Here is a 14,670-nt window from a genome sequence, read left to right as displayed (position 1 = left end):
AATGCCAAAGTTTTGTAATTACCTGGCAATCTTACTTTGTGTCAACCTGATTCATTACACGTTTTCATAAATCTTCCAATTAAGCACAGGAACAATTTTGTTCTAGAAGCAAGATAAATAATTTTTAAAAGCCATGAGAACTGAAGATGTTGTACATCTCATGAACTGAAGCATTCAGTAAATATATTGCTACTGCATTTAGAGTCAAATACGAGAGTTGTTCATTATCTGCACAATGTTCAACTACCAAAAAACAGTCTCCACTGGGATGAAATGGCAGCGTTGGTGAGGACGGCTAAACTGGAATATGCACAGTACCAAGCAAAGCTAACAGAAGTGGTGTTGGAGGAGGGTGCTAATGTCTTTCACTCTTGATTTAACTGATGAGAATTTAACTTCAGTCTGAAGCAGGTACCATGTCACTGCTCAAACATCTATCTGTGACACACGAGCTCCACTTCCACTCAAGTTTGGGATGAGTCACTAGCAGATTACTATACCAAATTGCTTCTGATTCAAATGTACCTTTCATTTATATAAAGTGCAGCAAACAACAGCCTTTCAAAATACCCACTTCAGAAATACTGTCTCATTGTTCACCTTTATATATACCTCCACTTGAATCAGTTGAAATACACTTGAATAACCCACAGAACCATGATGCAATTTCCTTCCTAAAGCTTCCCTGTCCCCTCAGTCTGCCTGTCTGCCATGGGCCCCTTACCATACCTCCTCCTAGCCACATGCTCTGTATTAACCTTTGAGAAGAAAAACAGATCTCCAGTGAAATAAAATCTGGGTAATCGTGGATATTTCCATCCCTTCACCCATCTGCCTCCACTGTTGATTTTATTGATTCAGGTGCGTCTCCAAAATCAGAAAACAAAGCACTGTCAGTTTTTCACTCTTATAAGAATAATGTCTGATTTTGAGAAGAGAAACGCTGAAGAACGAAGGGAAAAAACAGCTAATTCTTTAAAAGTCAGAGCAAGCAAGATGGCTGTTTGTACTGCTGATTCCTGGGTCCTGTGTTTCTACATATGTAACTGCTCAATAAACCTTTTAATACACATTTTATTGCATTCACTGTGAACTTGCATTGTTAAACTAGGTACCAGATTTTAAGATCTTGTTTATGGGAAGGACGTCTCAAAATCACATAAGCTGGAACAATTTAGCACTTTCACTGGATTGTGGAGTGGTAGCAGAGTTTCTGCCAACTAACAAAAGGACCAGAAGCTGAGAGAGACAAAAAGAGAACACACAAAGCATTAAAGTAATGCCAAGGGGAAAGGAATTTTGGACATTCCACAAAAATGCAAACTTGAAAGAATTAACATGCCCACCATGGTAGACAGGTACAAGCTATACCTGTGTGGATGCTGGAATTTTTGGAGTATGAAAACACGGTGATGCGAGGATTAGTTACTGAATTTACATGGGATTATATTTTCATTTTATTGTGTGTCTAGGAAAGATGAGAGCACAGCCCAGGGCTTCCTGTAGTGTCAGGGGGGAGCAGACATAGAACCATGCAGAACTCCCACTCCTTTACTATAGTAAAGTATAGTATAGTATAGTATAGTATTTTTCACTGTGTTGCGCTGTGTGTGTGTATGGGGGGGGGGTTGAGAAGTGGATCTACATGCACGCATATACCAAGCTGGGTCTGGGTTTACTACGAGAGGAGCAAGTTATTTCAGAGAATACTTGCTGGTATCTTCTGAACAAATAAACCACAGGATTTGTATTTACATTTTAGAAGAAAGTTTTCAAATACTGCTACATAATCTGCCCAGACTTGAAAAGTTAAGGAGTCAATTTACTGAAGAGCCTTAAAAAGAAAAGAGGTCTGATGCTGGTTTGTGGTCAGTTCTGTAGCATGCTGGTATAGAATATACCACAAATTTGCAAGGAAGTCAGAATACAGAATAAAATCCCAGATATTGGCTATGGAGAGTAAATAATAAATCCAGCTCTGGATCCCGATGAATCGACTAAACAGCATTTTCTTTGCCTGTAGCAATGTTTTCTTGGCCAAGCCTGTTCAGATTCCAATGAACAATAAAATTAAGAGCTACTACATTGGAAACCATGGGAATAGTAATAAAAAAAGTACCTGCAACACACACTAAAAGATTCAGCAAAAGCACACAAAAAGGTTTTCCAGCAGAACGAGGAAAAGACCTTGTGTCTTTCTAATTCCCATGAGATCTTAGTCATTATGCCACAGCAGAGTAAGATTATTTGCTAAAGATTGCCTTTTTATTGACCTAGGAAAAGAAAATCCCACCTGGTCCATTTCAAACAAAGAACTGCAGGTCCTACTTTCTTCTGAAAACACCCCAGCCCTAGCATTGATAGCTCATTTGTGTACCAGCTGAGCAACAGTAGAACAGTCAGTTCACACACAGATTCTGGGGAGACCACTCGCTCACCATCCCCAGTGATACTGCAGCTCCTTATGAGTGGTCTAGAGGCATGCATCAGTATGCTCAGGGTATTAGTTTGCTAAAACTATTTAATCTCCAATTAGGTTCATGATATGAAGGGGTGCAAAAAATATCCAGATCTCTGTCTTATTTGGCTGGAGATGTAATAGAAGTGGACCCCTCTCACACTGCAGCTGTAACTTGTCTTTTCTTACCAGCAAGGAAGAAATGCCAGAGTACAGCTCTTCAGGAAAGAGGTCACCTTTATTACCTTGTACAACACATCTAGCACAACATGGGTGTGATGCAGCTTTGCGTGCATAGTGGCTAGCCACAACAAAGACAACCAAACAAATTTATACCTAGGTATTTTTGCTTATGCCCCTTTAATCATGCTCAGTGGACTACCTAAGAATCCCTTAAATGTTCAAAAATTCTTCATTCCTAGCTCTTAGGACTTGGGTCAGATGCATCCCTTTATGCTTATGCTTCAATTCAAAAGAAAGGCTGCCTGCACTGACTCCTCACAGTGGGGTGGGAATACTCGTGCTGGCCTTTTTCACTCATTGGCTTTCCAGAAAGTCAGCAGTAAGCTCCTACTATCACTGCTCTCCCTGAGGGTGGACGCATGAAGCATTTCTTCTCTTTCTGGAGTGGGATGCAGTACTGCATTCCCTTCTGAAAACAGCAATGGGAAGCACTTAAACCCCTAAGCCACTCAAGACATAGAAGACCTGTTGACTCTAATTATGTGGTTTTGTTAAAAATTTTGCCTACCATTGTTGGAAGAAGCAATGGACCTAAATCTTGTGCGTAAATCCATGGTTTGAGGAGCTTAGATGCAGCATCCCTGCTTGGTGGGACAATCAGTGTGTGGAAGGCAAGCTGATCTTACCTCAGATGAGGGCAGGTTGCCGATGAGAGTTGTGGACACACAGTAACAGTCCCTCCCAAAGCACACTCACTCTTTATTTCATTTTCAAATTGATGTTTCCCACTTCATTAAGTTCACTGGTACTGAAGAACAGTGATGCACAATATGGGACCGTGGCCTGCAGGGTCTGAAGCACATAAGCAGCTGGTTCCTGCAGTAAGTAGGGCTAGTCAGTTTGAACAGTGTTGTGGCTATTTTAAAGTGTCTGGCAGCACCAGCTACCTGAGATCTCAAATGGACTGATCAAACATTCAAGTTGGAAACAGAACTGAAAAGGCTACAGTGGGAATCTAATAACACGTGATCACCTTGATATTTGCGTGGTATCAGGAACAAAGGCCTTAAAATTGGTGTGAAGCTCTCTTGTGCTTTAGACTGAGACTTCTTTATTTCAAAATTAGCAATTTTTTTTAAATTAAAAAAATGCAAAAAATACAGAAAGCAGCAGATCCATAGATTTGTTTCTGGGCAAATGGAGATCAACAAGTTCAGAAGATAAACTGACTAAAACTCATGAAATGGAAGGCAAGGGAGGGAGCTCACAAATATAATGAAGATGAATGTCAACACACTTAGAGTACACCTCACAAGAGAAATTACTAAAAGAGAAAAAAGCAGCAGTTTCCTCAAAGGAACAATAGAACAGAATAATCTGACCTTGTGCCCTATAAAAACAAACGACAGGAGTTGTAGTAAGAGACTTCTTTATCTAGGTGTTGTGTTTGGGGATCTCTGAGCAGCTCAGGGCAGACGCAGGATGTGGAAACCTGGTCAAATTGCTAGCAGTAAGTATTAAATTTGCATGAGTACAAAACTACAAAAACCAGCATGGTTAAGATAAAGTTATAATGCAATTTTTTTTTTAAAAGGTAGCAACAATTAATCCTTCTTATCCATATATTTTTATCTTAAGAACAAGAAAAACCTTGCAGCCCTACATCTCGAAGTAGAGTGTGTGCACGTGTATGCGTACAATGGAGAAAACAAACAAGTGGACAAAACAACAAACAGGTAAGAATATTAGGGAAATAAGAGACTCACATATTGTCTGGCCTGATGAATCTCCCTCTGGGATGTAGCTCGGTTACAGGTCACTCATGAAGGGTAAGCAATGTAATATATCAAAAAACTGGAAAAGGGCAAACATATCACCCACCTTAGTTAGAATGAAATTACAGAGCCAATAAGTCAGTTTAATGTCAAATTCCCAGGAAAAAAAAAAATCCAGAACGAATGAATTAGCAGCACCTTAAGCTTAACGAGGAGCCAAAGAGATTTGCTAAATCGCATTGCTAACTTCCTTTGACAGGCCTTCCAGATAGGTAGAAGAGAAAGCACAGATGTCACATCTTTCCTTTAGTAAGGCTTCGAAACTGCCTCGAGGTATTTTAACAATCAAACTAAAGAAGCAGGGAGAATTAATCATTTAGGATGTGAGAAACAAAGGTTAAATATACAAATGTTAGGATACAGTAGTAATATGGAAGGACAGAGTGAAATGTCACGTACAAGATACTTCCCTCAGGCAGGAAACATCAAATACAGACAAGATGAGAAGCAACACAGCTGTAGGCTACAGTGGATAACAAGAGACAAATACCAAGTTGTTCTAAGAATGGCAAACATTGTTACAAGATTAAAAAAAAAGGTGTTGGGAGTGCAATGTCTGAGTATTATCAGCTGAACTTAGAAGTATCTTTCTACCTACCTATCTCTGTTCCAATCTGAATACCTAGGAGAGCACCAGAAGGGGTCTAGGGAACAGCAATGAGTGCAAAGTAGTCTAAAAATACAAGCTAGGGGTGGGGTGGGATCCTGGACAAGCTAGTTGTTAGGACGGGGCAAAACCACATAAGGAATGGCTGCTGTTTCAGAATACTGCTACAAGATGGGAATTGTCTCTTCCTCAGTCAAGCACGGAGAGGACAAGTCCTAATGAGCTTAAAATGGGTACAGTGAAGGGTTCAGGTTAGACACTGGAGGAGGGGAGGCAAGAACTTTAAGGACAAAAACAAAAAACCAAACTCACCACCACAAGCAAGCAAGGACGGGCAGTGAGGCACTGGAAGAGATTCCACGAGACCTTTAAAAACAGCTGAGGCAAACACTTAATAAAAGACAGATTTCACCTTTGGGGCACAGACATTTTAGATGGCCTCTTGAGACTTAAAAAGTACAGCTGGAAGCAATGTTCTATGAACGATGGAGGTCTGCCCTACGCCAAACCATGAGCGTTGGGACCAGCAGTGGCATCTGTACGGCAGAGAGCAAAGCATGACAGATCAACTGTGGCAGCCCAGAACAGCACAGCTTGTCTCAGCCACCAGGCAGGCGTAAGTTCTTGTGCCAGAGTGACACCATCAAGAGCTCAGGCACCAGGCACCGATTCAAGACTGCGTACTGACCACTGACACCTGATGTGACATACGGGTGTCTTCGGCAGGTCTGCATACAAACTGCAGCAAACAACCACAGAGCTTCTTTCTCACCCCACCCCCCCCAAAAAAATAAATGAAGACCTATGTCTCGGGGCTTTCTGACTCGTATAAAATGGCAGGAAAAAAAAAAAAAAAAAAGCAGAAGGCCAGGCAGCCAAGCCATCAATCTCTTCCAGCTCCCAAGTCATAAAGCAGTCCCCATGACAAAGAATGTTCCAGTTTCTCATTGCCAGTTCCTAATTTCTTGTTAACATCATGCAACCTTTTTTTTTTTTTTTTCCCCTAGGGGTAAAATTGTGCATATGTCTGAGAGCGTGCAACTGCCATTGAAAAGCAGCTCTATGTCCAGAGGCATAAGGCCAGCCCCTGTGCCTTACAAGGCGGTCGCTCTGCAGCAAAGGAGCTGCCAGTACACCTGTGGAAATATTCAGCACGTACAGATTCTTTATCAAAGACTGGTTGCTTTCTTAAGCTCTGCACATCACATGCAGCATGATTCCCTGGATAATTATCATAACTTTGGCTGGGTGGATGATGGTAATATTTCTTTCAGGTCATTTCAAGTGATGCCCCTACATAAAATATCAAACTGATTTTTGCACGTGTTGACAAGTTTGCTCTTTCATTTCTGAGTAAAACCTCACAATTGCTATGCTGTTTCTTCTTCCACCTCTATTTTAGTTCTTCAGAAACAAATACACATGAAACATGGGAAAAAAAACCAACAATCTCAATGAATACCAACAAATACAATTAAAATGTTTACACAGAAATTCTAGATACCTTTTAATACTTGACAGAAGCTACAGAATTCTGGTTTGATTCCCAGATAATTAAACAGGAAAAAGGGCTGAGGGCATCAGACATGTGAGCATCTTAAGCGAGGATCGCAGCCAGCACATGTTGTAGAGCTATGCTTGCAAGACAGGCATCAATGACACATTCTGGTGAAGTACTCTGCAAGTTCAACGTTTTAAGGCTGTTCACGAGTTTCTAATAGCCTCTGTCAATTCACATAAAATGTGCTTAAACACCCAGATGCCATAACCAAAACCAAGTGGATCATAAATCTGGAGGTCTTCTGAATTGGTGAGGTTAAGTCAAGCTTCTACTTTATATTTACATTGCCTTGGATGTGTAAATTAAAATCCAGGCAGCAAAACTTACATTTAACTGGTGTGAGTGATAGACGAGCTCTCTCCTTTTCAGTCTGCCTTCTGGTTTTAATTGGGTAGAAAACTATGGTAAATATTTTCTTCTTTCTCACTGCTGCTTCCCAAGCTTTTTTAAAAACAAGTGAGGTATTGTTTAGCTGCTATACACTACATCCCACACACCCCAAACCAAAACAGAGAAAAAGTACACATTCAAATTGCTACAGATCACTTGGGATTCTAAGGATTTGTCTGAATCACACCACAGAACAACTCGCATGCCTCCACATAAATTGGTTAGCACCAAGATATAATATCTTTTTACCTCTGCTTTTCATTACCAGCTAAAGAAGAGAAAAGCAGACTTGGAAACTTCAGCAACTGAACCTAGAAAGATTTGCTCAGCAGCCTCTAAGTCTCTGGTCAACAGCTCTGTGCTGTTCAAAGCACAAGTACAAGTGCATCACTGTTCTCTCATTTAAATGTAGAATAATTCTAGGATTCATGGCAATGCCAGCTTAAACTTAGCTCTAAAGAAACCCTTTGTTTTCAAATAAATCAGTGCCCCGTTTTAGATAATTCTATAAAGAATCCTATTCATCCACCACGTAACATATTAGTTAACATGAAAAGGGCACCAAGAAGGCAGTCAACCTCCAAAAAATTCTGAAGAAAAGTGAAGTTAAACCAATCTATTTAGCACATGCCTTTGGAGTTACATATAATATGTGTGTACACATGCACAAGATATAACACATCATCAGAAACAGCACCATTTGTTCTTGATACAAATGCTTTATACTAAGAGGTTTGACAATTTATGAGCACATCAGGCACAGTTTCCTGACAGAGCCATGTAATTGCTCATTTTCTCTGTCACTGATCCAAGTATCACATGATTTTTCAAGGGACGCTACCAAGGGCCAGCTTTGTGGTCTCCTGATAGAGAAACCCCATATGTTTCCAATAAGGGCTCTGAGCACAGAAGGACAGAAAAGAGTTGTTATACCCAGCAATTCCAAGGCAAACAGAAAACATTTAAAATATAATCAAGGCACACCGCTACTACTTTCTGGCGAGGAAGCACAGGTCCTTGCTGTGCTTGTCTTCAGGCACTTGAAAGCGTGGGTGTTTTTGCCAGGTAGCTCTTATTTCTGAACTACTCTAAAGTTTCTCCATTTAGAAACTTTCAGTACCTTTCCAAACATCTAGACTTACTGCATCTTCCTTTTGCAAGGTATGGTTAAAGACCATCCAAAAGAGTTTTGTTTTTTTTTTTAATTACCTCCTATCCCTATACCGTGTTCCTTCAAATTTTAAAGCAAAACACATAAACTGGACATTCCAGAGCACTACATGGGGAATGAAAGAGCTCCAAAGATGGATGGTCAAGGGCTGCAGCACTCGGCCCAGGGGGTTTAGCCTCAGGCTTCATGAGGACCCAACGGCAGCCTCTGCTGGAGAAGGTTACCCAGAAGTCAGGCTCTCTGCTGTGGAGTCTGTTCCTGGAGGTTTTCAAAACCCATCCAGAGAGCCCTGAGCAAGCTTGCCTGAACTTGGTGCTAACTCTATTTTCAGCAGGTGGTTGCACTCGACATGTCCCAGGGTTCGTTCTGACCCAAGTAAATGCACGATCCAACACGTGTAGCCCTAAGCAGCACTTCCCCTTGAGTGTATCTTCCTGCTGGAATTCAGAAATGTCACTCTAGTGCAATGGCATCACAGAACAACAAAGCTCACAAGTCCCCCAAACACAGCTTCTCATTAAAATTATAATTTCAGCAAACATTAATGATGCTAAGCTGTGAAAAGTAGCATCTGAAAAATAAGAACTCTGTTTAACTGCCGTGTGTTTTAGCAACAAACAGAAAAGTTGCAATACCTAAAAAGCTGGCACACAGTTTGCATACATTTAGATAACAGATTTTGCATCCTATATGATTTAGATAAATACTTGGAAATGACTTCAATTCTACAGTAGTTCAATGCTGAAGCATGAAGTGCAAGTCACATACACATATTTGCAGAGACACTACAAATCCACTCTGATGTACCTCCAATGTTACCAACACCGAATCCAGAATCAAAGCCAAAGCACTTCTTTGTCTGAAGCCTGGTCCAAAATACTTTGCATTTAAAAAACACAATGAAGCAGTTTTGTGTCCTTGGCTTTTTCGCTACAATAAGCAAGAGATGGGGAAGTACCACTGAAGGAGAAATGATCCTAAGAACTGGAAGAGCAGGTGGCAGCAAAGCAGCTGGCAGTGTGTCACCTTGTTTCTCAGCTGAGACCTACCTCCTTTTAAACAGCACAACATCATAGAGTGTCAGAAGCTGATATCCCTTTGATTTACTTTTTTTCCAAGAGAAATATAATGATCTATAAAGTTACACAATTCTTACAGTGGCAATATTTTGTAATAGGATTTGGCAAGGCAGTTAGGACTAGCAGCTTGCCAGTCATCCTCAGTTTCAAATGAGACTGCCAACAATAAGACACGGTGTCTCTTTGAATAAAGAAGCTTTGAAATAAACGTAGACACCAGTCTTTCTTATCCACACTTCCCCCGACAGCCAGGTGCTTTCCTTCTCTAAAGCAAAGAAATACAGTACTAGCAAAACAAAGTATCTCAAGTATCACAGAATGAGGAATTTACCCCTCCTTGTCAGATGATAAAAAGGATCTGGGAGTGCTTGTTGACAGCCAGCGGAACATGAGCCAGCAGTGTGCTCAAGGAGGCCAAGAAGGCCAATGGCATCCTGGCTTTTATCAGAATAGTACAGCCAGCAGGAGCAGGGAAGTGATCATCCCTCTGTACTCAGCACTAGTGAGGCTGCACTTTGAGTGCTGTGTTCAGTTTTGGGCCCCTCACTACAAGAAAGACATAGAGGCCCTTGAGCATGTCCAGAGGACAACAAAGCTGGTGAAGGTCTGCAGCTCTAGACTTATGGGGAGTGGCTGAGGGAACTAGGGTTGTTTAGTCTGGAGGAGATTCAGGGGATACCTTACTTCTCTCTACAACTACCCAAAAGGAGGTTGTGGTGAGATGGGGGTCAGCCTCTTCTCCCACATAACAGCAAAGCAATGAGAGGGAATGGCCTTAAGTTGTGCTGAGGAGGTTCAAGTTGGATATTAGGAAAAATGTCTCCTCTATAAGAGTGGTGAGGCACTGGAACAGGCTGCCCAGAGAGGTGGTGGAGTCTGGAGGTGTTCAAGAGACATGTAGATGTGGCACTGAGGGACATGGGTTAGTGGGCATGGTGGTGATGGGTTGATAATTAGACTAGATGATCTTAGAGGCCTTTTCCAGCCTTAATGATTCTATGGTTGTTGCCTTAAAGACCCAAGTGAAAAGACTGCGTGAAGACACAACCCTATATCTTCCTGTTTCTCTCTTTGCTGAAGACTGTAGAAGATGACTCTCAGCACAGTTACAAGTCAGGATGTAGCCAACCCAATCTGTGGATGAGGTCAGTATGACAGGACTAAATACCTACCTTAGAAGTGACAGGCTAGCACTCATCCTACACAGCTACACCAAAGGCAGCAAACTGAGTGCTAAAAGAGCCGGTTTCCTGCTGGTTCTCCCCACTTCAGGCTGAGGCAGCTTGTAGCACCTTCCACGCGATGGCCCAGGCTAACCACTAGAGCAGCAGTTTGCCTCTCACTTGACTCCTTCAGTCCAAGCAACAGCTGTGGACGTGGAGGAGATGTGGGTTTGAACCACTTGGGCACAGGGAGCAGGATCCCGGGTTCTGATTACCAGAACTACCAGCCTCCAGGCACCACCACCAGGTACCTATGGAAAAGCCACGTTTTTAAAAAAAAAAAAAAACACAAAACAACACCTAAACAACTGATCCCATCAGTCTGAGTATTTACAGCACGCTTCCCAGGTGTCTCAGTTTCTTATCTCCCCAGAGCTTTGATGCTCAACCACAACAGCTCCTGATAAAGTGCTTAAGAACTTCCTGCTCAGGAAGGGAGATTGCACTACACCTCAGACACTTTTGGAGCCAGGTGCTGTGTTATGCAGCTTGGAAGACTCGGACACACCGCGTTTGAGAAACAGGAGTGCAAGGCCAAACTCAGTGAAGATGTTTTAAAGCATTCTTGCAGTATTCTCAAGTCCTTCAGTTCTATTTTGGAAAGTGTTTGCTTTGCAGGTTTTGTTAGCAGATGGATACTGCTTAAGCTAGAACAAAATGAAACATCAATATAAACATTTGAAGTGCTAACTTCAAATAAAAATAACATATTGCTTTACTACAGCTCAGTCTACAGAAGCACGTAGATTACTTACGTTGTTATCTAGTTCACTGGTCTGTAGAAAAAAAAAATCATAGCAGTTTAAGTCTTTGATGGCTTACAAGTGTCCAAAAATGAAGTCACAAAACCAGCTAACAGTGGCTTTGCATTTGGGAGGTGCTCTCTGCTTAAAAATATACATATATTTTTAATATATATGTATATTATATATATATAATTTTAAAAAATATATATATTTATATATTTTTAAACATATAAATATATAAATATAAAGATCTTTATATTATATTTATATTTATATATAAATATATAAAGACAGCCAAAAATAAATATTCATTTACAGCTACAAATATGTGCAATCTGATCTCGATTTACATGCAGAGATGCTGGGCATCTCTGTATGAAATGCCTCGTATCCGCAGGACAAAAATGTCCTACTGCTTGCATGCAGGTGCTGAAACTGAAACCATCTGGAAAATGATCAGGGATATAGGCAGGGCAGCCTGGAAAGTGCTGCTGTATGGATGTGGCTGGAGGATCAGAGCTTATTAGAAGCTTATTCTCTGTGGATGGGATGAAAAATAAGATTTGACATGCCCTCTTCTACAGCGATGATTAACTTGAACCTGCAATTAGCATGCATGACATTATGAAATGACAGGTGATTTCCATCATAAATCCCAGATCCCAGAAAGAAAAGAGTTGCTACGCACCTATTTTTATTTGCCAATACCTGTGACGTTCTATTTAATATACTTTATTTTTGGAATTCAGCTTATTCTCTAGAAACATCTTGTTGCTGGGTCAAGTCAGCTTTGGAGGCTGGCAGCCAATCCAGCTGCTTAGATCAAAATGATTCTGAATGTTAAAAACCTGCAATCACTATTTTAAACGCACACCATTACAGCAGAATTATCCACCTACTCATGGACTGACTTGAAACAACTCAAAAAATGAACAGAGGAGTACTTTCACAGGGAATTTTAAAATAAAGCTTGAACTATTAGCTCCCTGCAATGTGTTATTTCATATGCAGATCACAGCAGAACTGGCCAGAAACTGCGCAACTCGTGTCCCTTGTGGATCCTCTGCTCCATGAGATGTGTGCATCCAGCCCGAGAGGCTTGTCAGAAAGCCGTCCATCGACATCCAAACGCAGGTGGGCAATAACAAAAAGCAGCAATTCCTATCTGCTGCTGATCACCGAAGTAAAGCTCCCCTCAGAACAAATTCAGCACTTTAGAAGCCTTGCAATAATCTGGGTGTCCTGTATGTACCAAACCTGACGGTTCTCATTCTCCTCAGTCGCAGAATGGTTTGGGTTGGAAGGAACCTCAGAGGCTACCTAATTCCAGCCCTCTGCTGTGGGCTGGTTGCCACCCACCTGCTCAGGCTGCCCTGGGCCCCATCCAGCCTGGCTCTGAGGGCCTCCGGGAATGGGGCACCCACAGCTTCTCCGGGCAGCAGTGCCAGCGCCTCACTCCTCAAGGAATGTTTAATCCTCTTGTAAGATAGCAGTACTGATTTTAACAGATTAATATGAAAGACATCTAAACAGACGGGCTGTCAGCACCTACTTCGAGCGCCCAATCCACATTTAAACGCTATTTCAGCACTCAGAGCACACACACTGAAGAGGCTGCAGCGCTCAGCAGAGTGGAACACAGCCGGATAACTGGGTTTTGCCGCCTACAAGCGCGTATCCACACCCTCTGCCCCCTCCCCAAATCCTCCCTCACCTCCATCCTGGAATCACTCCCACGGGGTTAGGCTGCGGGGCTGCAGGCAGCGGTGTCAGCCATGGCTGCGGCCAGCAGACTCGGGGCTCCCGAGCCCGGCCAGTCCGGGAAGGTACAACACAGAGCACGGCGCAGAACGTGCAGGAATACTGCCAGCTGTGAGTAGCGCTGCTGGGGGAAAAAAAATTAAAAAAAAAAAAAAAGGAGAATGTGAAATGCGGAATGACTTCAGATCTTATTTTTTAAAATATAGTGTCCGTATGATCCAATTGGAAAGAAAAAAGAGGAAAAAAAAGAAAGCAGGAGTTCCCCCGCTGCTGCCCGCAGCGCGCTGCCTCCCGCCCGCCAGGACCAGCTCCGCGCTCCGGGGCTCCGTTCCCTTCCTCCCCGCTGACCTCGCAAGCGCCGCGCAGGCACGAGCGCAGATCCCAGCCCTCGCGTATCCCCGGGCTACAACAACGGCCCGCGCCGAAGGGAGGACGAGCGGCGGATCTCCCCGCGCCGCCAGCCGTGCCTCCCGCCCGGCCCGCACCTACCTCCGCCCGCTCGGCTCTCTCCTTCCCGCCCCGACGCGCCGCCGAGCTCCGCGATGCCGCCGGCAGAGCGGCCCCACGGCCACGCGCGGCCGCCCCCGTTCGGGGCGGGCGGTGCCGCTGCCGCCGCGCCACGCCGCGGGGTCAGGCGGGGACGCGCGGCCCAGCGGCCCCTGGCGGCCGCGGCCTGAGGGAGCGGCGGGGCGGCCCTCCCCGCAGGCACCGCCTGGAAACGCCGCGGCCTCCGGCGGAGTCGGCAGGTGGACGCTGCCCTTGGTGGTCTTTGAGAGCCCTTCCAGCGCAAATCGTTCCGCAATTGAGTTACGCCGGGCCTGAAGGGCCCAGCCTGCTGATCTCAACAGGAAGCGTCTGAAGCATCTCCTCCACACCCTTCTGGCGACGTTTTGCTTTCTTATTTTCTTTGATGGTCGCTATCTGTGCTCCTTTCTCATGGCAGGATGTGGTGAGATTGGGGCTACCTGTTTGCCTCAAGAAACGCCCGTTGCTTCTATTCAGGGTGCAGTTTCTGTGCTTCCTGGCATGCTTTCCTCCACAGGATGCACCCCCAAGCCTCCCCCCCAGAACGTCCCGCCCTGCCCGTGCAGCTGCAGGTAGCCGTGCCGAGTGGCAGCAGTGGGCTCCAGGCATCCACTGCGAGGGGGCAGGAATTAAAATGAGGCTGCAGTTTGTGAATCCTGGACAGAGAGCTGTCTGATGCTCTGTTGCAGTTAAGCTGATGTTATATCCATGTAGGTTTCTCCAAAAGTAATACCTTCTATTTATTTCCATTGAAATGACAACAGGTACAGAATCACAGAGTCACAGAATCACAGGGGTTGGAAGGGATCTCAAGAGATCATCGAGTCCAACCCCCGCTAAAGCAGGTACCCTACAATAGGTCACACAGGTAGTCGTCCAGAGGGGACACAAAAAGCACTATAACATGATTTGATAGAACAAATTCTCAGCTACAAAGAACCTGTATGTTGCTCTCATAAAAATCCGCACCATGGAGGTGACCCACTGTCACTGTCACCACTGCTGAAACGCACCACCCACTGCCCCACAGTGCTCACATCCGCTGTTTGGTCTCCATAAACATTCAGCAAGAGTTGATGCATGTCAACGGGTGCCATTTTTTTCTGCATTCAATCCCACCCCTTTGCTTCA

General features: G+C 43.7%; 1 protein-coding gene across 3 annotated transcripts in view; it reads right to left on the bottom strand.

Annotated features, from left to right (window-relative positions):
• The window catches only part of LOC110393269 (serine/threonine-protein kinase Sgk3), a 56,958-nt gene extending 43,318 nt beyond the window's left edge, over positions 1 to 13,640 (bottom strand). For 2 of the 3 annotated variants that reach the window (XM_021385941.1, XM_021385939.1), the window contains exons 1-2: positions 13,504 to 13,640; positions 12,968 to 13,138 (exon numbers count right to left, since the gene is read on the bottom strand). The gene's annotated coding sequence lies outside the window, so the exon portion shown is untranslated. The remainder of the gene's footprint in view (positions 1 to 12,967; positions 13,139 to 13,503) is intronic. The other variant, XM_021385940.1, reaches the window with a different exon arrangement.

Source organism: Numida meleagris, chromosome 2 (assembly GCF_002078875.1).
Source record: "Numida meleagris isolate 19003 breed g44 Domestic line chromosome 2, NumMel1.0, whole genome shotgun sequence".
Lineage (NCBI taxonomy): Eukaryota > Metazoa > Chordata > Aves > Galliformes > Numididae > Numida > Numida meleagris.
Note: the sequence above shows the minus strand (reverse complement) of the source record. Positions and strands in the feature narration are given on the sequence as shown.